The sequence below is a fragment of the Hippopotamus amphibius genome, chromosome 5 (genome assembly GCF_030028045.1).
Source record: "Hippopotamus amphibius kiboko isolate mHipAmp2 chromosome 5, mHipAmp2.hap2, whole genome shotgun sequence".
NCBI classification, from domain to species: Eukaryota; Metazoa; Chordata; class Mammalia; order Artiodactyla; family Hippopotamidae; genus Hippopotamus; species Hippopotamus amphibius.
Window position 1 is genome coordinate 74,245,467 of NC_080190.1, and position 24,254 is coordinate 74,269,720.

General features: G+C 40.4%; 1 protein-coding gene across 2 annotated transcripts in view; it reads left to right on the forward strand.

The window, feature by feature from the left end:
• Positions 1-506: 506 nt before the first annotated feature.
• RHOBTB1 (Rho related BTB domain containing 1) overlaps positions 507-24,254 on the forward strand; it is a 122,733-nt gene continuing 98,985 nt past the window's right edge. Inside the window, exons 1-2 of one of the 2 annotated variants that reach the window (XM_057734826.1) lie at positions 507-555; positions 14,754-14,855. The gene's annotated coding sequence lies outside the window, so the exon portion shown is untranslated. Of the gene's footprint in view, positions 556-1,110; positions 1,185-14,753; positions 14,856-24,254 lie in introns of those variants that run through there. The other variant, XM_057734825.1, reaches the window with a different exon arrangement.

Here is a 24,254-nt window from a genome sequence, read left to right on the forward strand (position 1 = left end):
CTACGGGAAAAGGCTGACCCTTGACATGGCCAGAAACTTTCCCCAGACTTGGCCTCCAGTTACAGAAGCAGTCGCCCCCCGCCGCCGGCGCCCCACGCGAGTCCCAGAGGTGGGTGATAGGGATGCCGACCCCGCGCCGTGGCCCCTTGGGCCCTGCGCCGAGAAGGGCGAGGTCACGGGCGCCCGGGTCAACCAAGCCGGGGTGGGGGTGGGGGGGGTGCCTGGCGCAAGTGGGGTGGCAGCTCCAGAGGCGGAGGCGGGGAGGCGGCCCAGGGCCCCGGCCGGATGACTCCTGAGCAGGCCGAGAGGGTGGCGAGGGCCCAGCAGCCCCCGCCCGCAGGGAGGCGGCAGCCGCCGGGCCGAGGTGTCTGAGCGGGTCAGCGGCGGGGGGAGGGGAGGAGGGGCGCCGCGGCGGGAGGGGGCGGGGGCAGGAGGTGGGGCGGGGTCGGCCGCCCTCCGCGGAGGCTTAACGAAGCGAGCGCCAGCCCCCGGCTGCAGCCGGCCAGACCGCGAGCCTCCGCCACCGCCACCGCCCGGTGCCTCCAGCGTCCCCAGGTAGCCCGGGCGCAGGGCGGGGCAGGACTGCGCCGGAGGTGGGGGCGCGGGTGGGCGGGGTCACGGGGGGCGCTCGGCGCAACGCCCCCTATCCGCAGACCCGGGGTCGCCAGGGCTCGGAGCGTCCCCTTGCGCCCCTGAAAGGGAGGTGCCCTGGTTACCTCACACTGACCTCCTGACAGCTGCCCAGCTGCACCGGGAACGCCCAGGGCCGCAGAGGGTGCTTGCTTCCAAACTACTCTGGGGGCTTTCTGCACCTGCCTACCAGCTGTCCCCCGACACACACACACACACACACACACACACACACACACGCACGCGCACACACGCAGGCGGGGCCGGGGCCTGAGGGATTAGAGGGACAGAGTCACGTCAATCAGAAGAGATTAGCATCTGGGCTGGGCGTGTCCACGCTGGGAGCTTCAGAAAGTAGGCACAGCCTCTGTGGCTCTGGCCCTCAGGGGACGCGAGCATGATTTTTCTCAGTGTGTTAGCTCTGCAAGCCCCAGGCTGTGAAATGTTTGGGTCCAGAATGAAACTCTGATCCACAGAGGCTTTCCTCGCCCTGCTCTCTAACACCTTCTGGGGTCTGGAAGAGGGGTAGACTGGAGGAGTCTAAAGAGTTTGAGGTAGGTGTTGAAGGAAACGTAGTTCTTAAATCGTGTGAGTTTTCAAAGACGAAAATACAAACTCTTTTAGTTTGAATTCGCTTGTATTTTTCAATATACATGTGCGCGTTGCAACAACAACCGGTGCTGTCATTAGCGAGTCCAGAGGGTGTGGATGGTATCATCAGATTTGAAAACTAAGTTCACTATACAGTTTTAGAAAAATTAACTGCTTCCTTATGTGCCTTTTTATGTGCTGTATTCCTGGGATGCATCCTTGTTTGGAATCCTGTCATACCACCTTGGTGTCTTGTGAGGTCTCCTCTGGTGCTGGCCACCTGACCTGCGACAGAGCCCCATATATTCCCTTTTATACTTCAGGGTGCAAGCCTGTTTTTCCTAGGCCTCTAGCCTAGTCTCCAGTGAGAGAAAAAGGGGTCAGAAATGTGCTCTTGGCAAATTTGGAAGCACGAAGGCACAGTGTAGATTTTTTTTTTTCCCATTAAAGTTTTCACGTATTGGCAATTTAGAGCCCAAGGCATTGTTTACCACCTGTCAGATGCACTGGGAAGTGTAAGGATTAACTAATAAAAGATTTGTAAAATGCTACCTAAATATAAAATTCCATAAATATGCTAAATAGTAATAATCCACCCATTGTTAAATTTATGTAGCTGCTTCTGCCATGCATACAAGATGATTTAGAATGCATGTTTCCTGTCAATTAAACAATGAGTGTGGAGTAAAATAATGAGTTCAATTCACATCCTATGAAACTCTGAAACAAAATTTCTCCCATAAGGCGCCACTGGCAGGGAATCATAAAGAAAGCAGCATTTCAAAAAGCTATATATGGAATGGCATTTACCTTATGGTTGGGGGAAAGGGGACCCAGTGAACTTCGGAAACTGAGAAATATTCAGCCCTGGTTCAAGTGTGTCTGAACCATAAATATTCCCTTACGTTTTGGGTAACTCAACAGGGAGGGCAAGCAGGTTTTGTGGGAAGGCCTTACAGCTGTCCGCTAAAATCCATGAAATGCGCCTGTTGGTATTTTAAGGCTGAAGTTCAATCTGTGGTTTTGTTCACAGACAAAGAAGAAAACCTTCATAGTTGCCTGGATAAATTATTCATTCTTCCATATCATGGGCTTCATTTTTAAGCATCCTTAACACCAGCAATCATTTTAATATTCTGCAGATAATTGAATTAGTTTGCTCCCAGTGGATTGAGTGACATGTTAACATAACATTGTTCTCTTTGCATGTATTTAATAATAAAGAGTGTCATTCTTCTGTTTACCGGTCTCCTAGAGTAAAACCTGTTTCTTATATGCTAATTTTAAGTATAAATATAGCTACGATGGTCTTTTCTGTCTTATGAAGACAATTCTAGATTCCCCACTAGCAGATTAAGGGGTGAGCAAAACCATGAAGTTAAGGATGCTTCTCCTTGATACCTTCCCACTTCCAGTGGCCTTTTCTCTTCTCATGTCCTCTGCTCAGCCTCTCAGATGGATAGCTGCTAAACAGACACCAGTCCAGTATTCCAGAACTTCCCCTCTGCCACCTCTCTTCCTTTATCTAAGTAACTTAAGCTCTGCTCTACTTATTTTCTAACAGCTTGCTATGGGTGAAAGTGCACCAGGTGAAAAATCAGGAGAGTCTGCATTTATCAGGCAGCTATGACGTAGCAGGCACTGTGCGACACTATCTCATTAAATCCCGTAACGATCTGAGGCAATAGATGCTGTCTGTGTTTCACAAAGAGGAAACTGAAGCTCTGGACCAAGGCATTTTAGCACTTCCTGATGCACTGTGATCCCTAAGAGAGGTTCATATTCTGGACTAAAGCATGCAAGAATTCTCCCAGTAACTAACTCACCTTTTGATAAGTCCCTTAAACTCTTTGGGCCTCTGATTCCCTTCCTCTAGTTCTGGATTAAATTCTCTCTCAGGGCCGGAAGGGACTGTTGCAGGACTTTGGGTGTGAAGCATAGAAGCTGCTCCTCCCAGGAGATTCCTAGCTATGCTCTCCCCTGCCCTGCCCTTTCCTCCAAGCCCTTCCCTTGTTTTTCTTTTTTCTTCCTTTAGGTCCAAGAAAATTATCATCTTCCCCACAAGGCTTTTCCCAGTCATTGCTTGGGCTTCTCTTATTCTCTCTGTCATCCTTAGTGATCCTTCAGACCACTGATTACAAACTGTGGTTATTTATGTGTCTGTTTACATGTGTTGGCTGTTTTTATCTTATCCTCCCCCATCACTCCCCAACCAGAGCTCTTTTGGTCTAAATGTTTCATTATTTTATTTTCAGGGCCTAGCACCGTGACACATAGTTGGTGATCAATAAGTATATATATATGTTGAATGAATAACTGTCTCTTAGAAAGGACAGGTGCTAATGGCCAATATATTGTCCCCTTCTTGGATAACCTAAGTGAAGTATCAATCTTACGCTGCTGAATTATGAATGAGGATCCAAGTATAGTGGCGGAGACAGCAGGGCTACCCTGGGACAGCAGAAATGGACACATGGCACATGGTCCAACCCCCATATTCTACAGCAGAGAAAACAACCTTAGGATGATAATAGAAACTTGAGATTAGAAGATACTTTAGGGACCATCCAGTGGTCTAAACCACTGTTTTACTGACAAGGAGATGAAAGCTCAGAAATACACAGAACCACAAGTAGAGAATCTATGTCTTCTGACTTCCAGACCAGCACTCAGGGGCTGCCCAGGCAGCAGGGGTAGGAGTTGTGGACAGTGATGCTTTCTTTCAGAAATTCCAAAGATCTTTAGGTTTCCCAGACCAATCCTGGGTAGCAGCATTGGTACACAGCAGAGCACTCTACTTCAGAAAATCTTATTTTTCCATTTCATATGGCCTCTATAAACTTCAGTGACTCATTTACTACTTTAATGATCCATCAGGCAGCCTTTTAGTACCTATCATTAGTTTACCAATTCTGTTTACATACTTGGGAACTCCAAATAGGAAATCTAGAGTGCTGAGCACTTAACACTAGTGTGAAAGGTTCCAGATACATTTAAAAGATAATTGATATTCTGAACTCCAAATAATGACGGCTTGTTTTTAAGGATGAAGATAACTCTCCTCCTCTAACTTAAGAGAGCAATCCTTGCCTAGAGTATTATATCCTATTTAAAAAAAGAAAGAAAAAAAGAGAAAACAAAACAGTCCTTAAACTTCAGAGGTCATAAAAATCATCCGAAAGGCTTTTAAAAAACCCAGATAGCTTGGAGCCATTCTGCACAATTCTGAATTAATAGGTCTGAGATTGAACCCAGACACCTTCAGTTATTTCTCAATCAAATGGTCTGAAGATTTCACTTCGAGGTCCAATAATAACTTTGGTGTGTTTTGAACTTTTCCAGATTCCTTCTGAGAGGATTTTTTTAAACAAAAAATCAATGTGTTTGAATACAGCAAGTAGAAGAGATGATCAAAATTAGCTTAAGTATTATGGACATCCATTTCCTTACAGTAAAAGCCAATATATGCATAATCATGATTTAGCTACTAGGCTTGATATTGGCCCCAAATCAAGAATGCTCCAAAATGTCTCTGTTGGACCACAAGAATGAATCGGCAATTAGCAATAAAAGCTGAGTGTTAAAATCAGTGGAGAAATAATGAAGCCCTTTGCCCTCTAGATGATTATATTCTGTATAGTTGAAAAATAAGATTAATATCCACGAAACATTCAAGGACAGGGTTGCAGATCAAGTACAGGAGGCTCAGTTAAATTTGAATTTAAAATATGCAACAAATCATGTTTTAGTATAGGCATGTCCCATATAATATTTTCATTTGCTAAATCTGGCCACCTTGCTCAAGAAACATTAGCATTTAATGTTATTCGTTTCCAGAATTGGGGGGGGGGGGGTGTGTTTATTGGGATGAGAGCGAGGGTTGCTAAGTGGTGGTTAAGCTTTAAAAAGACTGATAAAAGCTCTGGACATGCTGCTGAGAAAAATGCCCAACGGCACTTTCCAACAGAACTCTCACACGATTCCATGGAGTCCAGGTTGCCAAAACTCCTGGGGACACCAGGGTCACCTGCAGCGATAGGCGGCAGAGGCCAGCTCTTCAAGCTATTTACTCTGGGCTGGGGAGGCCTGGAAGATGGCTTGGATAAGTGGAATTTGAACAGGCCTTTAAGAGCAGTAGAATTTAAGCTGGATTGTGGGCTTAGGGGACTTCTGAAGCTTTAAGAAGAAGCAGGTTCCCCATAGGGTTTGAGAGTATTTAGAGAAATTAGCTCGGACAGGTTTAAAAAAAAAAAAAAAAAAGGGTGCAGATCACGGACAGCCTTGGATTCTAAAGGGTTTAGGAGGCCTATGCTGGGAAATAGAGTGTCCTCACTAATGTGTCAATTAGGGGAGAAAACATGATCATACAAAGGGGGATGGTGTGGGGAAACTGCAGGGAGCCTTCGCTCCAGGGTCAATGGGCTTGGTGTAAGCTCCTCCATTAACAAGCTGGGAAGCCTTTGTGGGCAACTTCTGTGAGCCCCCATCTCTTGAGAGCTGGGCATTGGGAATAATAATAAAGGCTACTATCGGGGTTGTTGTGAGGATAAAGTGAAGCTGTACAGTGCATGGCACAGTGCACAATACTGCATAAATATTCAACCAGTGGTACCCAGTACGATGCTATGCCACTGCTGCCACTACTGCTCTTGTTATTTCAGCGGGATTAGCCTCTGAGCAGTCTGCAAGAACGGTCCGGGGAGAGGGAAAGAGGAAAATGATGGTTGGCTCTAGATTTGAACAAAGCTCTAAAATGTCCCTTTCCCAAGTCAAAATTTTATTATCAAAAATCAGTGAGAAAAAAAAAAATCAGTGAGGGCAGAAAGAAGTTAGTAAAATCATATTTGTACTTTTGACTGAGAATTTTTTTTTACCATTTTTTTAAAGTGAAGTATAGTTAAATTACCATGTTGTGTTAGTTTCAGGGCTATACCAAAGTGATTCAAATATATTATGCATATTTTTCAGATTCTTTTCCATTATAGGTTGTTACAAGATACTGAATATAATTCCCTGTGCTATGCAGTAGGTCCTTGTTGTTTACCTATTTTATATATAGTAGTGTGTATATGTTAATCCCAAACTCCTAATTTATCTCTTTCCCTCCCTGGCTATCTCCTTTGGTAACCATAAATTTGTATGCTACTTGACTGAGAATTTTAAAATAAATACATTCAAACTCTTCATTACTTTCCTAAAAGAGGGTGTATTACAGATAACCCAAATAATTTACTATGATCCAAAGTCAAGTAACCTTTTTTTTAATGTGTTACTCTTAATAGCAGCTTTTCTTACTTGTTTTGTTTTAGCTAGTATTTAAATTAATTTGCACACGATAAACTCAGACTAACTGTTCATGATGTTGTTCCCCAAAGCCTTTTAAACAGCAAGGCAGATGAGTTTATCAGATAAAACTCACAGAACAACCTCCCTTCATGGAGCTAACTGATAAGGGTGGAGATGGTATCATGGATGCTCTGGAGTCAGGATGCTTAGGTATCCCTCCCTGCCAGCTCCTCCCACTAGCTCTGTGACCAGGCAAGTCATTTTGCTTCTTTAAACTTCAGTTTCACCCTATCTGTAGAAGTAAAAACAGCCTTTACTTCAAAGGCCATGAGCCCAGAGGTCTCACACAGTACCTGCCACACTTTAGCTATCACAGAGAATTCTGTGACCTCAGTCTTGTCTTCATCTTATCAGTATAGTATTTCTTTAACATATTTATAAACAATTTAATTCAGGAAAACAGCCAGTAATGTGGGAGATATCTATGATCTTCAGTCACATCTTAATTTATTAATTTACGCAGCCAAGGCTATTGAGAGCATTTTCCAAGCCACAGAGTACAGGGTATTATTACAAAGAATTTTTAATCCCAATTTTTATTATGTGTTCCTTTCTCCTCATCATCCATCTTCAACTTTTATAGGATGATTGGTGCCTTGCTAAAGAGCTTTGGGTTTCAAGCTGTGTGTTAAAGCATCCGGGCTTTACTTGGCTCATAAACCTATGCTGAGGAACAATATAAGATTGGTTTAAGGTACATCATGGTTACGTGTATGGCAGTTATATTTTATTTGGCCTGTGCTGAGCCCCTTGAGGGCATCTCCCACAGTGCCTTCAAGATGGCAGACTCAACTATTTATTGAGTGAATTCCATGTGCAATAAAATGGCAGCTTTTTCCTGAAGATACCTTTCCCTCACATTAGGAAATCTAACTTAAAAAAAAAAAGAAAAGAAAAGAAAATGAAAACAAGATATCTAAACTTCACGCAGAAGACAGTCAGTCTCATATTTCTAGACTGAAGTTTTGAAAATGAATTTGAAAAGTGAATTTGGAGAACGACCATCCCTATTTCCTGGAAGGGCTATGGGTTATAACAAGCCTGTATCTCCATGAGGGTCTTTGCATTAGCTGGTCTCTCTCTGGAATGTTCTTCCCTCCAATCTTGCTTGGCTCAGCTAATATTACACCTCCTCAGAGAGGTCTTCCCTGACCATCCAGTCTCATTCATTTTCTATTACATTACTTTGTTTTATTTATTATAGTACATTGCCATCCAGTTATTTCACATTGCTTTTTCATTGCCTTCCCTCATCCCCACTGGACTAAAAGCACATCAGAGGTCAAGTCTACATGTTTACTGCTGTTTTCTGAGTAACTATTACAGTGCTTGGCAATTAGTAGGTAGTCAATGATATTTTGTCACTTAGTTGAATGTCAAAAGACCAAGATCTGAAGTGGCACAACAATGTAAAGTAATTATATTCCAATAAAGAGCTTTAAAAAAAAAAAAATTTAAAAAAAGACCAAGATCTGGTCTTCTGGGGTTATTCCCTGTTAAGGAGTAATTTTTCATCTTTTGGGTCAAAATTCACCTTTCAGAATTGGATTAAAATGAAACTCCTCCATAATGAAAACTTATATGTGCAAAATTTTGCATATAATTTGACAGTCCATGTTCCTCAGGCTAGCAATTCCAGCTCTATAAGTATATGTATAAATATTAAGAAAACCTAACTGAAATATTGAGCTAAATATCACAAAAAAATTTTAATTACTATGAACACCAGTGTCTTAATGTTCATTTATGGTAATGAATTATGTGTTGCCTTGGGAAAATTTTGCAACCCTCCAAAGGGGGAAAAAAAGCTATCTATAAATGTTGTATATTTTATTTATATGCTGGAAAGGATTTAAAGCTTATAGAGAAAGGCTAATAAAAATACATACTGTAGAGCAATATAAAATATATTTCAAATAGGAAAAAAATGAGTCAAAGGAAAAAAATAAGGCTAGGAATGTAAGATAGGGCCAGGAGAGAGATTCATGCACAAAATTTATGCCGTGAAATTCAACACTCTTGCTAGAAGATAGTAACAAATTTTATTCTCAGTTTTTTAGCAGCCAATGCAAAGGAGAAAAAAGTAATCAGTTATGCCTTGCAGAGGGTCATATTTTATATATACTTATATATGAATATATGTATATGTACTTAACAGCACACTGCTACTTGAAAGAAGGAAGCTTGAGTGCAGGAATAAGGAATAGAGATTATGTTTCCGGTGTTTGCTTTTGGTAAGTGTCCTTGTACCTGAGCCTGAAATAACCTACAGTAAAATGTCCAAAGATAACTAGCACTGTGAATGTTTATAATCAAGATTTGATAGCTCTCTGTAATTTCTGTGAGCAGGAGGCCTAGCAGAAAGAGGCGTTTGGCCCGTAAGACCCTCCTAGAACTCATGGGTAGAGGGATGGGGGAACAGACAAGGAAGACAAAGCTTGTGCTCCATTTTCTTACCCCCCCATCAGTCCTGCAGCACCCCACCCCTCCTGCTGGTGCACACTATTTAAATACAACAGCTGGAGCTTTCATGCGCCCCTTGAAGGGGTGTGCACTTAGGACGCGGACGCAAGCTCTTCCAGCTAACCCGACTTTCCTTAGGTAGCAGTCCGTCGCGGACCCCTACGCCTTCTCTTCGAGAGAGCAAATACAATAACTGGCTTCTCACAACCTTCTGTGGATTTGTGGCATTCTCTGAGGGGCTACAAATGGATCACAATGACAGTTTTATTTGTCATTCTTAAATGGAATGTTTTTCTCCCCCTTTGTGTTAAATCGAAATCAGATGGCATCTCTTATTCCAATGTGGAATGTTTTTACTCTCATAACTGCAAAAGTATATTCACAACTGATACTATTCTAATTGACAAAATTTGTGTTTCATTATTGGGGGTTGGGGGGTCCTGTATTTGGAATGTAACTGAGGGAAAACAATGTATGCGACATTTTCGTTTTGCCTATTTATTTAGATCCTGATACAGTTGATAGAATTCTGTCACCATATGGAAGCAGAGACAATTATAGTGCATGTAATGACATGGATTTTAGAAGCAAGAATATAAAAAGGCGTACCCAGCAGAATAGCCACAATCCAGAGATGTAAACGTTTTTGAAATCTCGTCTCTCCTTTGCCTCCCCAGCTCGTCTCTGGTCCTAATCCTCTCTTCCTGCCCTTGCAATGGCTCTGCTTCAATACACGCAATGGCAAAAATGGCAGGAGTAGTGTTAGAAAGTACTACCTTCACATCTTAGCATATTTTTACATGCTAAAACCAGTTGCTTTTCAGCCCAGGTAAAATTTTTCATTAAAAAATCCCTAGCATTCCCACCCACCCACTGCTGAATCTGGGTGCAAAAGGAAGCCCTCCTACTTTGATTTCTTAAATCCATCAAAAGCTTTCAGTGTTCTTGTTTCTAATCTCAATACTGTGTTTATCTTTAGAATTTTTACACACTTGGCTATTGGTACATTTTTCTTGCTGAATTTATATCTGGGTTTATCTTCATATTCATTTTATATACTCATGCTTTCAATAAAGTTGTCTTTAGTGAGTACCTATGGCAGACACTGGTAAGACACACCGAACTGCATCAGGTGTTCTCTGCCCTCATTTGGCCTACAGGCTGCTGGGGAAGCCAGTAAAAGAATGACACGAGTAGGTATGAAATTGCAGCTGTTCTAACTGCTACAAAGGACAGACGCAAGATTCCAGAAAATGAGACCTACATGATATACATGCAAGGAGTATAGGCAGAAGGCATGATGTATGGGAGAGCCAAAATGTATGGAAAGATGAAGGCAGCAGGGGCCATGTGAGAGACAAGGAAAGCCAAGGGGCTGGAGGACAGAGAGCAGGAGAAACAACTTGAATCTGAGGACATAATCAGAAGCCATCACCATGAGAGGCTTTTTAGCCATAGCAAAGCATATGCCTTTATCCTAGGACCAATAAAAAGGCGGGTTTCGGGGAGGGGGGCTTTTTCGAGGGGGAGGATTATAGTCAGTCATATCATCCATTTCATATTTCAAAAAAGTGTTTCTGGCTACAATGCAGACTACTGGCATGGGGCAAAAGTTATGCAGGCCAGCTGAACTTACTGAGCAGAAAGATACTGGTAGCCTGACCTAGTGATGGAAGGATGAACTCTTAAGGAGTCAGTGCATTCAGGAGATGTATAGGAGGTAACACTGACAGATCATCTTCTGCGATATTTATGTGGAGCCCACGAGGAAGTGGCAGGGAACACTGGCAGAGCAACACATTTGTGAAGACAGATGCTAAGCTCAGTGTTGGTCATGCTCAGTCTGAGATGTCGTGGAGTCGTCACAGGGTAGAGCAAGCAGACATGCGGTTATGGGTGTGAGCTGGTCAGGAAGCTCTGGGATCCAAACCAGAGACAGAAACTTGTGACTCATCTCCACACTCACAGGCCTGGATATGATCGATAGGATCCACAGCTGTAGACGACGCCCAGAGATAGGTTATAAAGTGAGTGATGGGAGAGAGTGCTAGGACCAAAGTCTTGAGGAATTCAAATCCATCATGGCCACGGAGTGACGGATGAGCCTGCTAAGGGTGAGAGGAGGAGCAGAAAGAGAAAGAAGAGGAAACCCAGGAGACTGCTGCGTTTCTAAAATGCCCAGATGAGCATTTCAGAAGCAGACAGCTAGAAACCCGTCACCGAGGCAGGAAACAACTTTTGGGGAGAGAGGGCCAGGGAGCAAGGATTTCCTTTTGAGAAGGTGGGAGTGCTCACTTGCCTTGAATGTGGAAGACTGACAAAGGAGAGATTTGCTTGAATTAAAATAAAAGAGAAAATACTAAATGATACATCTGGGAAACAGAGCTGTAACTGGTTCCGACTGCAGTCATGCATATTTGATACTATTTCACATGTTCGTATTTTACACGTATCTTAAGAAGATGCTCGGGAGCAGGCATGATGGAGAGGAAAGCCATTCTGACGGCGACCACTAGAGAGAGCGTGGAACTGGGTGGAATCTGTGCACAGAACAGTCTGAGGTTCTGGGGATCTGAAGTGGAGAGAAAATCCGAACCTGACAGCAGGGGATTTTACGAGCTGCCTGTTCACCCGCCCAATGGTGCTGTTGTGAGCAGGGTAAATAAACCAAATGGTCACGAAGCAGTGTTGACTCGCCTCACCCGCTTGCTGGCATTGCTGGGGTGGGGGAGGAGGCCACGGGCTGTGACACTGCAGGGCACATTCTTGGCAGCTTCTGTGGCATGAGCTGCAGCCTCAACTTCCCTCCCTGCCCCTCAACAACACCAAAGAGTTAGCCCACCCAGAGGGAGCGGAGCGGAAGGCTGTATCTCAGCACAGCGAGCGCCATGATAAGGCAGAGGTCAGACTGAAGCGGTGTGAGCCACAGACAGCAGGTAAGAAAAGAAAGACAGGCATTGGTAATTATTTACAGCAGTGTGGCTATAAAGGGGAAGAGAGACTGGAGTGCAGCTGGGGAGAGAGAAATGGATGAGTCAGCACTTATTCATTCAACAATCAGGGAACTGTCTTCCATGCATCAGGCAACAGGACAGGCACCAGGAAGACGCTTTCTATCCCTAATGACACCTCTGCCATAAGATATATCCCGTGTGATCATCTCAAATGTGTGATGACTATTTTGTGATCTGATTCATTACAGCAAATGCAACATTCTTCCTCAGGTGTAAATACTTCCTTGATTTTTATAAATTGATCAAACAAATGTGTTAAAATAATGAAGAGAGCAAAGTAACACTTCTACTTATATTGGGTTTTTTTTTTTTCTCTCATCCTCTCTCCTTTTATTACTTTGTCTTCCAAATTTGGACAGTCTTGCTCTTATCCCTTATTCAGAAAATACTGTCTAAAATGGTGTCCTTAACCCTGTGTTCAGAGCCTTTTGTGGTGCTATATGACTTTTAAAAACTATCTAAATGCCTAGTATTTATATAGCATCCCCAATATTCAAGCATGAAATAGTACACCGTATAAGTTAGAAATGTGAATAAAGCAGAGTTTCCCTAGCTAGATTATAAGCTTTGTTGAGAGCTCTTTGTGCTTGTTTTTATAGCTACCAAAAATAAAGCCAGAGTACTATAAATGTGAATCCTGTTGTGAGGATACAGTTAAGGATCCTTGGGTTTGTAGAGGAGTGTACAATGGATTCTACTCAAGAACTGAGGAAGATCCCTGAAAGAGGTGGTATTTGAACTGGGTGTTGAGAGATGGGTATTTCAGAAGCAGACAGCTAGTAACCAAAGTCACGGAGGCAGGAAACGGCTTTTGGCAAGAGGGCCACAGAGAGGTGAAATGGCTGAGCAGGACTAGAAAGATTCTGTGGAAAGTGGTAAATGTATGGATTTCAGCTATTGGAAAGTGCTGCTCAGAAGTTTTAGACTTGATCCTATAGGGACTGGAGAGCTATTCAAAGTTTTCAAGCAAGTGGGGAAGCATGAAGTTTAGGAAGAAAACTAGGATCCATCCTGAAATCTGGAAAATGATGGGTATTGGAAGCAGAGGGTACAGGAGAGGGGAGGCCACTGCCTGGATGGGAGATGGTGGAGGCTGGATGAGTTTTTGATCCACAACGGCCTTGGACACGTAAAAGGGAAGTGAAGTTTTTGTGCAAAAGTGGCCATAGTCAGGTGGGTATGTTTTGCGCGGAGGTGCAGTGATGGAGGAGGAGGAGGAGAATGAAGATGACGTCAAGTGTTCAAGCCACGGAGGGTGACAATGCCATTGACGTTAGGCAGGAAAATAAAAGCAAATTCAGTAGAGGATGGGGATGGGATCCAGCCTGGAGAAGCATCAAAAAAGATAATTTAAGCTGTGGGTGTGAATGAAACTGCTGCCAAGTGGAGAGCCTTCTGGAAGGTCCACGTTTAAGGGGAAGTAGAAGAGCCAGAAGAGGAAAATTGAGAGGCATTTCCTGTAAGACTGGAAGTGAGGTTTCAAGAAAGGCAGGAAAACATGGATTTCAAGGAGGAACCTCATGCTGTGATTTGTTTCCTTTACAGTATAGTCATTTGGTTGTATCTCTTCCCTTTCTCTTCCTTTCCCTTTTGAAATGGCCCCACAAAATGGGCTGTGCGGCTGTCAGTACTGTACCACGTCTGGGTTCATTATCTTTGCAGCTCCACCCCCTGTTTATTAATGAACCGATTGGCCTAGAGTCACGAGCGATCAGTGACTTCCTTCAGAAGCTCCTTCTCACTGCTGAGAACATGACTTAAGGAGCTCCTTGTGAGTCTGTTAGGAAGACACAGCAAGGGAGGAGAGCAGGGTGATTTATTATTTGGGAGTGAGTGGGCTTGTATTTAGGATTTCCCTAATTCAAGCTTCAGGTTTGTCTCTAGGAGTAATGAAATTTTCATAGCATCAAATAACTAACTCCAAGCAAAAGTACTCTCTTGCCCTTCAGTTTTCATAATAGGCAGTCAGCTCTACTCTTGTTAAATAGAATAGTCCATTTTATCTCTGTATCCCTGTATCGTGTTTTACATGAAAGAATTTTCTAAGAATTTCACATCAAGAGGATAAAATACTTGGCTTCTTTGGGAGAAGTGGTGTATTTTCTCCTTTCTAATAATAGATTAAGAAGAAATTATGTTTTCCTTTTTCCTAAATTACCAAGAAATTCAAATCTGAATTGTAACGTCAATCATTTCAAGTGTTGACCAACGTGGGTAGCATTTACACTTCTTCCTTTTTTACTCTCAACCTTATTTTCTTATTTTTGTTCATATTTCCTTTTTTTCCTTTGCGGAAGCCACCTCAAATCCTTACAATAGAGTCAGAACATAAATAAGTGAAATAGTTTCACAGTTAACTAAGTGTCTTTCTACACATTCTGTTATCTGCTCATCAGAGCAGTCCATCGAATAGCTGGCATGACTACTCCCACAAGGGAGATGAGGGAACTGAGCCTGGGTGACGTTAGGGACCTTCAGTTCACGCAGAGAAACACCGAGTGGGATGCAGGCAGCCCCGGGGGCCCTTCTCTAATGGCAATAGTCATTTCAGCCTTTCTTGTGCAAACTTTTCTGCACACCAAGTTGATTTAGCATATGGTTGGCTATGACAGCTCTTGTTCAGATGAGGAATCATCACTGACATAGACGCGTATTGCCTGTAAAGTTTTCTTCTTGATGAAACATTCCATGCTTGTATCTCCTACCCAGGTTTTATAACTATCCAGAAGCACATGAAAGAGGCCTCTTTCAACAAGTATTCTTGATTAAGTCATGAAAATGGACTTGGAGTTTACTTTTTCCCTCCATATGGTAAGTAACTACTAGTATGTATAGTTCTCATCTTCTCACAATACTAGAAAAAAAAAAAAAGGAAACACCTCTTGTGTGAAGATGGCATGACTTCTAATATCTTTATTTGACTTCAGAATGTTTCATAAAAAAGAATATTCAATTTTTTTAGTTCAATTGTGGTTCTTCTCAATGTTAAATACGTTTTATCTGCTTTAGAATGAGTAATTTTGATATACGTATGAGTTTGGATCACTATAATAACATAATTCTTCTACTCACTTGATAAACACTTCTACGATTCTTTAGTTAGTAGCATCTTGTGCAGAAAATTGACATGTGGACTCTGAAAAGTCACGGCCGCATACAAGGAAGATTTCGAAATGCCAGATTGCTGTGCAGTGCCATTTCTCCCTGTCCCAGATGCCCTAGTTTGGAGCATCCATTCCTTTTGGCCTGGGCATTAACTGGCTTTAATTGGAAAAACTTATTATCACTTTGCAACTGATTAGAACTGAGTCATCCCAAGTGAGCAAAATCAGCTTTTGAGAAAAGGGCTGTATTACTGAGTTTTCACCAGTGTATTGTGTGCCTAAAGGACTTAAGATGATCCGAGACAGTTCACTCTCCTTTGTCCACATTCAAACAATCATTTGTTTTCACTTTGTTGTATTTTATTTTTCTTTATAGATTCTAATGCATATTTAAAAGAAAAACTCTCTGTGTATGTGTAGCTGTGAATATTGCAAATTTTCATTTATTCTAATGAATTAGGGAGGTGAGCATGTGTGAACGTGTGGAAAGGCTGAATTATAGATAACTCTTCAACAAATGTGGCTTTTATTACTTTAAACTACATATAGTAACTTCAACAAAACATTATAAAACAGAAATCCTTAAGGAGACCTGTTATAATAAATCACATGAACATTTTGTTATTAGCATATAGATTGGGTGTATGTAGGAGCTTGTAAAGTGCCCGAGGTTCACTGAAAATAGCTTATTCCGTGTCTAAAAAATGTACATAAGATTGAAAATAAATGTTTAAAACACCATATGTTATCTACCTATAAATAAAACGTTTGCAAAAAAAGGTAAACGTCAGCCCAGCTCATGAGCAAATTATCAAAAGTTTTTAAATTTATTGAAGCCCTAAATTAATGAGATATTACCATGTGTGCATAAATAACCTACAGAATAAAATTTCCTGATCCTTCTCTCATATGGGTATTTGTGCTAATGAATCAGGATCCTATTTACACGATTAGTCCCCAAAGTAATTGCTTATTTGAAGAAGTTCTGTCTTATGGGTTTTCAGTTAATTAAATCCATTTGCATTTTATGCACATATTTTAAATTCTCAAGTCCTATTTTTCATAAGCCAGATTCAAATATGTTCATGTGATAATACCTCTCATTAAGGCATTAGTCTTTCATTTTTAAAGGAACTTTCAGAATAGCCATATGCATAAAAATGTTTATTAATGACATCCAGTCAATATTTCAGAAAAGTCAACCAATTAAATGTTTTCTTAATTTACATTTTCCTATTTGTAATGGTGATTGCCATGCTGAATACACCTTCAATTTCTAATTTTCTGGTTAGTTTTATTTATTCAATGTTTCTTTTTCCTGCTTTCATTTTGCATGGCAGTTTTTAACTTCTAATATGCCTTTGGAATTAGAAGCATTCCTTTCCTAAAGAGTAGCTTTTTCAAAGTATGTTATGTAATGCATATTAACTGACTGATCTTGCCAACCCAACTGGGAGATCACTAAAATATGGAGCGAAACTTTTCTGATACTGAAGAACTAAGTACAGTAATTCACAAGTTAGGTACATTTTAAAAGGCATAGTTTGCTTAAGGTTTTCAAATATTTGAGAAGCTGGGAATTAGAGTACAGAAGTGATAAAAAAAAAAAATTGTAAATGCCTTCATTAGCTCCAAACTATGGAAATCTTGCAGGTTGCCCTAGCTTAGAAGTTTGAAAAAGCTACTGAAGTTAGGAGAGAAGCAGCAGAAGGACAGGCAAGATGAAGGGAGGGGCCAGGAAGAGCCACAGGATGCGTGCAGTGGACCCAGGGCCTAAAACCAAAGAGCAGGGCAAGGCCAGGTGCTGGAAGAGGCACAAAGGGGCACAGTTTGGAAAGCAGATTTGAAATCCTGTTTTTAAATCATGCCTAACTGCACTATCTCTAGGTGATTATTAGATGTTTATCTAGTTTACTGTTTATCTAGGTTTATTAATTCCTCTTCGCAAAGAAGACATAAAATGCAGAACCTGGGTATAGGTTCAAATTCCAATCTAAGATTATATCTAAATCAAAAAAGGGTGGAAATAGAAAAAAGGAAGAAAGAAATGATATTCTAAAATCAGAATATGACAATTCTTTTGTCCAGTTTAGCGTACTGGACAATAATGTAATTTTGTCGTCATCTTAACATGGGATTATATGATAGGTATGAAAAGGAAAACAATTTTTGATACCCTAAAAAACTTATACACTTTACAATAAAACAAATTTCATGCAACTAAATCTTACTGATTCATTTAAGCAATGATCTATGTTAAGTGTAATACCAATAGTCTCCTCAGAAGATAACATTTTCTTTGTAGCTGAAATTGCCCTAAGGAAGCATTTCTTCTCATTTAGAGCAAGGAGGAATAAAGCACTTGTATTACCATCTGTATAAATTTTTAATACTGAATAAAATATTAGTGTTTAGTATAATATTGATTCTCAATGTAATACTCCTTCATAACGGCACACTAATTGGTTAGAATTAAATCAGATTCAAAAACACTGAGAACAGACCATCTAACACTTGTAATTTTTTTTCATTAGTTTTCAGAATTCCAATTAAAATGGAATTAATCTATCGCATAAAAGACCAAGGTACAATAGAAACTCTGTGCACTATGTCATGTGCGCCCTCTCTTCCTTCCCACTGCTCCACCCCTTGATGAAATATAGGAGTGAACAGGGTGGGAAAGAGAGCAGATCTTCACTTAGGAGTTTCAACCATGGAATCACAGCATTCAAGAGGCAGATGATCTATGGGCGTTCCAGCTCTGTAATTTACTAACTGCAAGATCTTAGGCTTTTACTTAAACCTCTTAGAGCCACAGTTTCCTCATCAGTAATATTACTAATGTAATAGTACTGACCTCCCTCGAGTTGCTGAGGAAGTAAAAGAGGTTCACTCTCAACTGGGGGCGATTTTGCCCTCCAAAGAGACATTTGGCAATATCTGGAGATAGTCTGAGCTCTCACAACTTGGGGGAGGGGGGACTGGCATCTGAGGAGTAGAAACCAGGGATGTTTCAAATCTTCCTAAGATGCACAGGACAACACCAACCCTCTCCCACCAAAAAAGCCATCCAGCCCAAAAGGTCAGCAGTACCAAGACTAAGAAACCCTGGAGCAAAATGAAGTGATGTACACAATGAGCACAGTGTCTGACACACAACAGGCCCTCAATAAATATTAGTGTAGTGACACTGTTGCTGTTATCAGTTTTTATTTGAGAAGGAACTCAAGTCACCTGCCTGGTATCAGGACTGAGTAAGCAATTCGGGAAGCCCATCCCAGCACAGTCAGTTGTCCCTGTCTGCTAAGTCATCTACTTGGGGTGGCCAATTTTAGCAACAGACTGACCCACTTAATACTTGACTAGTGTAGCAGGCTCATAAATAGGATCGTACCAATGTTCAGGGGCTATTATTTAATTTTTACCTTCTTAGAAATTAGAAGGAAATAGGAAAAGACAATAACTGACAGTAACAGGTGACTCTTACTTTTTAACTTCTGCTGTTAGTAGTGGCTCAGGAGTCTCCTGATGATCATTTACTTTATAAAATAAATGGATGTTTGGCTAGGAAATATGGTCTTCTGATTAATATAAGATCTTGATTAACTTTATATGGAACGTGAACATTATCAATTTCAAAACCAGTTGAATGCAACTATATAGTTTTAGCTTAATGTTAAAACATTTTAAGGGGGTGGGGGAGGAACTCTTCCTTAATGCAAGACTGTTTACGTCAAAGACCTGAGTTTGAATTTCAGCTTTATACCTATTAAGCTGTGTGACTTTGAATAATTTGCCTAACATCTCTGAGCTAAGTTTCCTCATCTGTTTGTTTGTTTGTTTGTTTTTTATTTTAATTTATTTTTTTTTATTTTTTGGGGGGTACACCAGGTTCAATCATCTGTTTCCATACACACATCCCCGTACTCCTCATCTGTTTAATAGACATAAAATTACATCATAAGGTTGTTGAGAGAATTAAATGAGACATCCAGCGTTTGACATACATTAGCAGTGACTAAATGGTAGCAGTTATTTTCATTACTATTATTATTTCTTCTAGGAACCTTGCATTGCTTTGTATGGCCATCAGTTCTCACTCTAAAGAATGAGAACTACGATGTCTAGGTGCTTTTTTTAATGAACAGAAGAAGCTCAAATTACTTCCATTACCTCAATAAACAAAATCTTAGACTTGCTTCAATGAAACTGATTTAAGATGAAAAAAGAAAACATACGTATTATACATGGAATTTTCCAGTGAGAGTTTTTTTTAAGGAAACAGTGGATTTCCTAAATTAAAGAACGAATGATGTGCACACCTTTCTCTCATATTTTAATATACTTGATAATCCACTTTTTAATTAGCCACCTAATTATAATTCAATAGAAATTTCCCTGGGTGAATGTCATAACCTACTTCAGAGAGAAAATGGTGCTTTGAGCAGGCACTCCTACTGTGAATTTTGACACTTTTTCAGGTCTAATTTGTTCCATACCTAAACTGCCCAGGAGAAATGGGGAGAGCTCTGTTTCATAACAATAATTCTGACTGCCAGGAAGGCTGACTATAAGGCTAAATTCACCTTTTGTCAGTATTTTTATTTCTCTATTTCTTTGTTCCTTGAAGAAGACTCAACTGTTTTTTTTTCTTCCCATCAATCATATGTTTTAAATCTGAAAATAAAAATGCAATTAATCCAAACTATGGCTTCCTTCATTTTTCTTGCTGGTTTGCATTCTTCTTTACTCTTCAAGTTTCCCCAACTTCCAACTGAAAGGTCTTGATTTTTGTTTTTTTGGTTTGGTTGGTTGTTTTTGGTTTTTGTTTCCAGGACCAAAAGGTACTTGAGGAGACCATTTCAACATCATAATAGGCATATGTTTAATTCCACAACCCAGACTCCACGTTAAAGACAGAGTTGTTCTGTTTTGTTTTTATCGATTCCTTAGCAATAGATATTCAAAGTTCCCAAACCTTACATTTTTTTTATCATTGGTTATTCATGAACTTAGTTTAAAATGTATTCAAACTTAACATTTGGTGCTGAGGAAATGAACTGATTGCTTTATTGAACTCTCCTTTCCAACCAGTTTCAGCTTTGTGTAGTTACAACTTCAGTGTCTTTGCATAGAATTTTGAACTGTCGTCTCCCAATTCCTGGCTCATATTCATTACACTTATGCAGAGAGGAGAGCAGAACTTTTCATTTTAATTAATTCATCTCCTTGCTTCCACCCTTGTGCCCTACCGTCTACTTTCGTTTCTTTAATTTTTATTTTATGTTGGAGCATAGTTAATTAACAATGTTATGTTAGTTTCAGGTGTGCAGCAAAGTGATACAGTTATATACATACATGTATCTATTCTTTTCCAAATTCTTTTCCCATTTAGGTTATTACAGAATATTGAGCAGCGTTCCCTGTGCTATATAGTAGGTCCTTGTTGGTTATCTATTTTTAAATATAGCAGTGTGTACATGCCAAACCCAAACTCCCAATCTACCAATAAAGTATAAGTCAGGTCATTTTGCTCCTTGACTCAAAACTCTCCAGTGGTTCCCTGTTTCAATCTGAGTAAAAGCTAGAGCCTAACAATGGTTCTCAGGCCATCCATGTTTCAGCCCACCCAGACCACCCTCTCCTCCAGCCCCCACTCCCACATTTACTCCACTCCAATCACTCTGGCTTCGCTACAGTTCTGCCAGCACAGCAGGCACGTTCCTACCTCAGGGCCTTTGCACATGCTATGTCCTTTCTGGGACATTCTTCCCAGGGAATCCACATGACTTGCTCCCTCATCTCCTTCAAGTCTTCGCTCAAATGTCAACTTCTCAGTAAGATCTTCACTGACCACACTTCTAAAAATGCAACCCCTTCCCACCAACTCCTATCTTCCTTCCCTGATGTGTTTCTCACTGTGATAATCGCCACCATCTGATAAATTATATAACTGACTCATTTATTGTTCATTTATTTACTGTCTGTCTCCCTCCACTAGAATGTAAGCTCCATGAGGGCAGTGACTTTTGTTAGTTTTGGCTAGTATCCAAACAGGCACTTGATATTAAATTGAACTGAAGTAGAATTGTTGCCTTCCTGACATTATTTTGCTTCCCTCAAAGTCTTAATTTGCCTCTCTAGTTTTTTCTTCTGATGCTGTGCCCTTATGATAGTTCCTTTAGGAAAACTTCAATCCCCATAACCCTGGGCTGGATTTAGGCAATGGAGGAAATAGTTTCACTGTGTTTCTTTTCGATCTATACAAGCTTCAACTGGGATAAAGTACGCATTTTAACCATGTTCCTTTCGCTATTACTTTTCCTATTAGACAAGGAGACTGTTATCACCAAAATGGTAAATTGACTGGGATAGACTAGATTCCTGATCAGAACACTGCTGGATGAATCCTGAGGCAAAAAAGAGATACAGATGGAAATGCCAAGTTCTATAAATAGTTAAATGAAAGAAACTGTGAGGGTTGTTTTCCTTTGGACCCAGGTAGACTTTTTTCTAGCACATATGCTCCCAGCATAAATATTAGAGCCTTAAACCTGATTCGAGAAAATACCTACCTCCTGATGACAAGAAAGCCATAAATATAGTTCATGACCAAAGATTAGTCACTGTTTATTATTGCTGGTGACACACGATACATAGGGGAGATTTGGCAATATTTCAGATTTATCCAGTCAACCATTTGTCATTCCATAGGGGAAGATGAGGAGGTATTTCTACATTCACGGCCCCTATAAAAAAGGAAGTGAGTGGAGAAATGCCTGATGTGTTTTATCATTGAGAGTCAAAGGGACACTTGACAATGTTAAAAATGTGCTGAGTGGATTACAGGTTTTGTACGAGTTGGCCTTCTAAATAATAAGACTCCGTTAAAAAAGAAGAAGGAGGACAAGAAAAGGTAGAAGAGTATGGGAAATATGTTTTATATGGCTTAGTTCTCCCTTGTGCCCTTGAACGACATTTCTGAGCCAGAGCTGAGAAACAGGAGCTTGATTTATCCTGAAAGCCTGTAACGTGGTGAGCAGCATGATATCCTGGAAACTCCGCTGCTTGGGGCCCGTGCTGCTGTCCCAGCACAGAACGTTGACATCTCAGATCAGTTCAATGCAATATGCAGAGACCCGACGCACCTCCCTCCCCGCCAGTTTAACATCGTTTCCCGATTTCAATCCATAATTTAGAATAAACCAAGCCACAGAACTTGATTCATGTTCACATTCTCCACTTGCACCTGATAGAAAAATTCACACCCGTGTCCCCTTTGTAACTACTGTCTATAAAAGTGAAAGACATCGGGCCCTCTGGGAGAGAACTTTGAAAATGGGATTGGGATATGAACAGCCAAGACCTTTGTCTTACAAATGTTGGGGCTGAAAAGTTTTTTAACCTAATCGGTAACTTCTGCGACGCTCTGCAGAATTCCAAAGACACCGATAAAAATTAAATAAAAAGCCTCGGCTTGGTTGTGTGTACGCTTCAATAGGCAAAGAGATATATTTAATGCAGAGGGTATTGAATCTGAATTAGTACAAATATTATTAATTTAATGTTCATACTGCATTTTATGGTTTATAAACTGCTGAGCAATAATTTTCTATATTTTCCCTCACGGCACCACTGTAAAATATATCAGCTTTTTATTTTTCCCATTTTATAGATGAGGCAACCTTTAATAAGTGATCTATTTCTTTGCTGTGCATATTGGTTAACTGGTAAATGATTAATTTATGTCTACATGAACTTCATCATGCAGAGTATTTATTTTAGTGTGACTTGGTATTTATTTTACCCGCAAAGCATTACAGTATCCAATTATATATGCATGTTTTAAAGGCAGTAAAGCAGCCACCAGTAGTTAATGCAACATTAAGTCAGAGACCTTAAATCCACAGTCAATTCTGCGTTAGGGTATTTAAATCAACCATCCCCTTTTCTCCCCTCTCTGGTCGGTGTGGGTGAGAAATGGTCCTTCTTTAAAATGACCACGTGGCACCTGTCCAGTGACACAGAAAAGACATGTTGAGATCTTCAGAGTTTAAAATCTTAACTCCAAAATAAAGAACCTAAAGGCTTGTAACTATTTACATTTGGCAAGAGTAAGCAAATCTGATCAGTGACTTCTGCCCACAGAATAACTTGTGACTCTGGGGCTTCTATCTGGCTCTCTTCCTTCTGCCTTCTTTATTTTTTTGCCTTTGTTCCTTCCTTTCCTTTTCTTTATCAATTTTTGCATCAGTGAGATGGTTGTTGTGGCTGCTTGTACAGAGAAGAAACCAATCACACCTGAGTGATATATTAAGGTTTAATAAAAGGGAACCATCTCCTGTAACACTATCATTTGCATTATTTCTCCACAGTGCACTCTACTGCACTGTAAATAAAACTGCCTCTCTCAACGTGTGCAGCACTTACAACCCAAGGTTCTCAAAAAGCTTCCTATGCACTTACTCAGCGAGACCCCTCTAATATCATTTCACCATGCTCATCTTATAATTTAGAGGACAAAGCACCACAAAGTTCAGTCATTTGATCATAAGTCAAAATTTTTTAATTAGAAATGTGCTTTCTTTTCATGATAATTTATAGTATGTAATTCTCCTTCATTTATTGATCTCAAGACTCACATTTAGCCAATAAAAGTAAGATTCTAAAAAATTCACTGCAGAGGGTCTCTGCCCTAATTTCACATGCAAAAGTTTCTGATAAAGTCTAACTACTGGCATGTCAGCTGTCAAAGGCAGATTATTTACAACCCACTTTGTATGCTCGGTATTTAAACTCTTCCCAGAAATTGTCTTTTTCAAAATTAAAATGTATTTTTGAAACTAAGAGAGTACCTAAAGATTCAGGAAGTACTATGATATGAATTTTATGAAAGTATTTTTATTATTAAAAATGTTGTGCCTACTGAAATATAAACTCCATTACATCAGATCTACCAATAAGACAATGTATTATGAAGTAGTATTTTTTAATTTGTGTCATTCATTATGGAATCTATTGTACAGTATCTATTTAATCAGGGCATAGAAATTTTAAAAATGAATTTTTTTAAACAAGGAAAATTACTACAGAGAAATGTCATTTA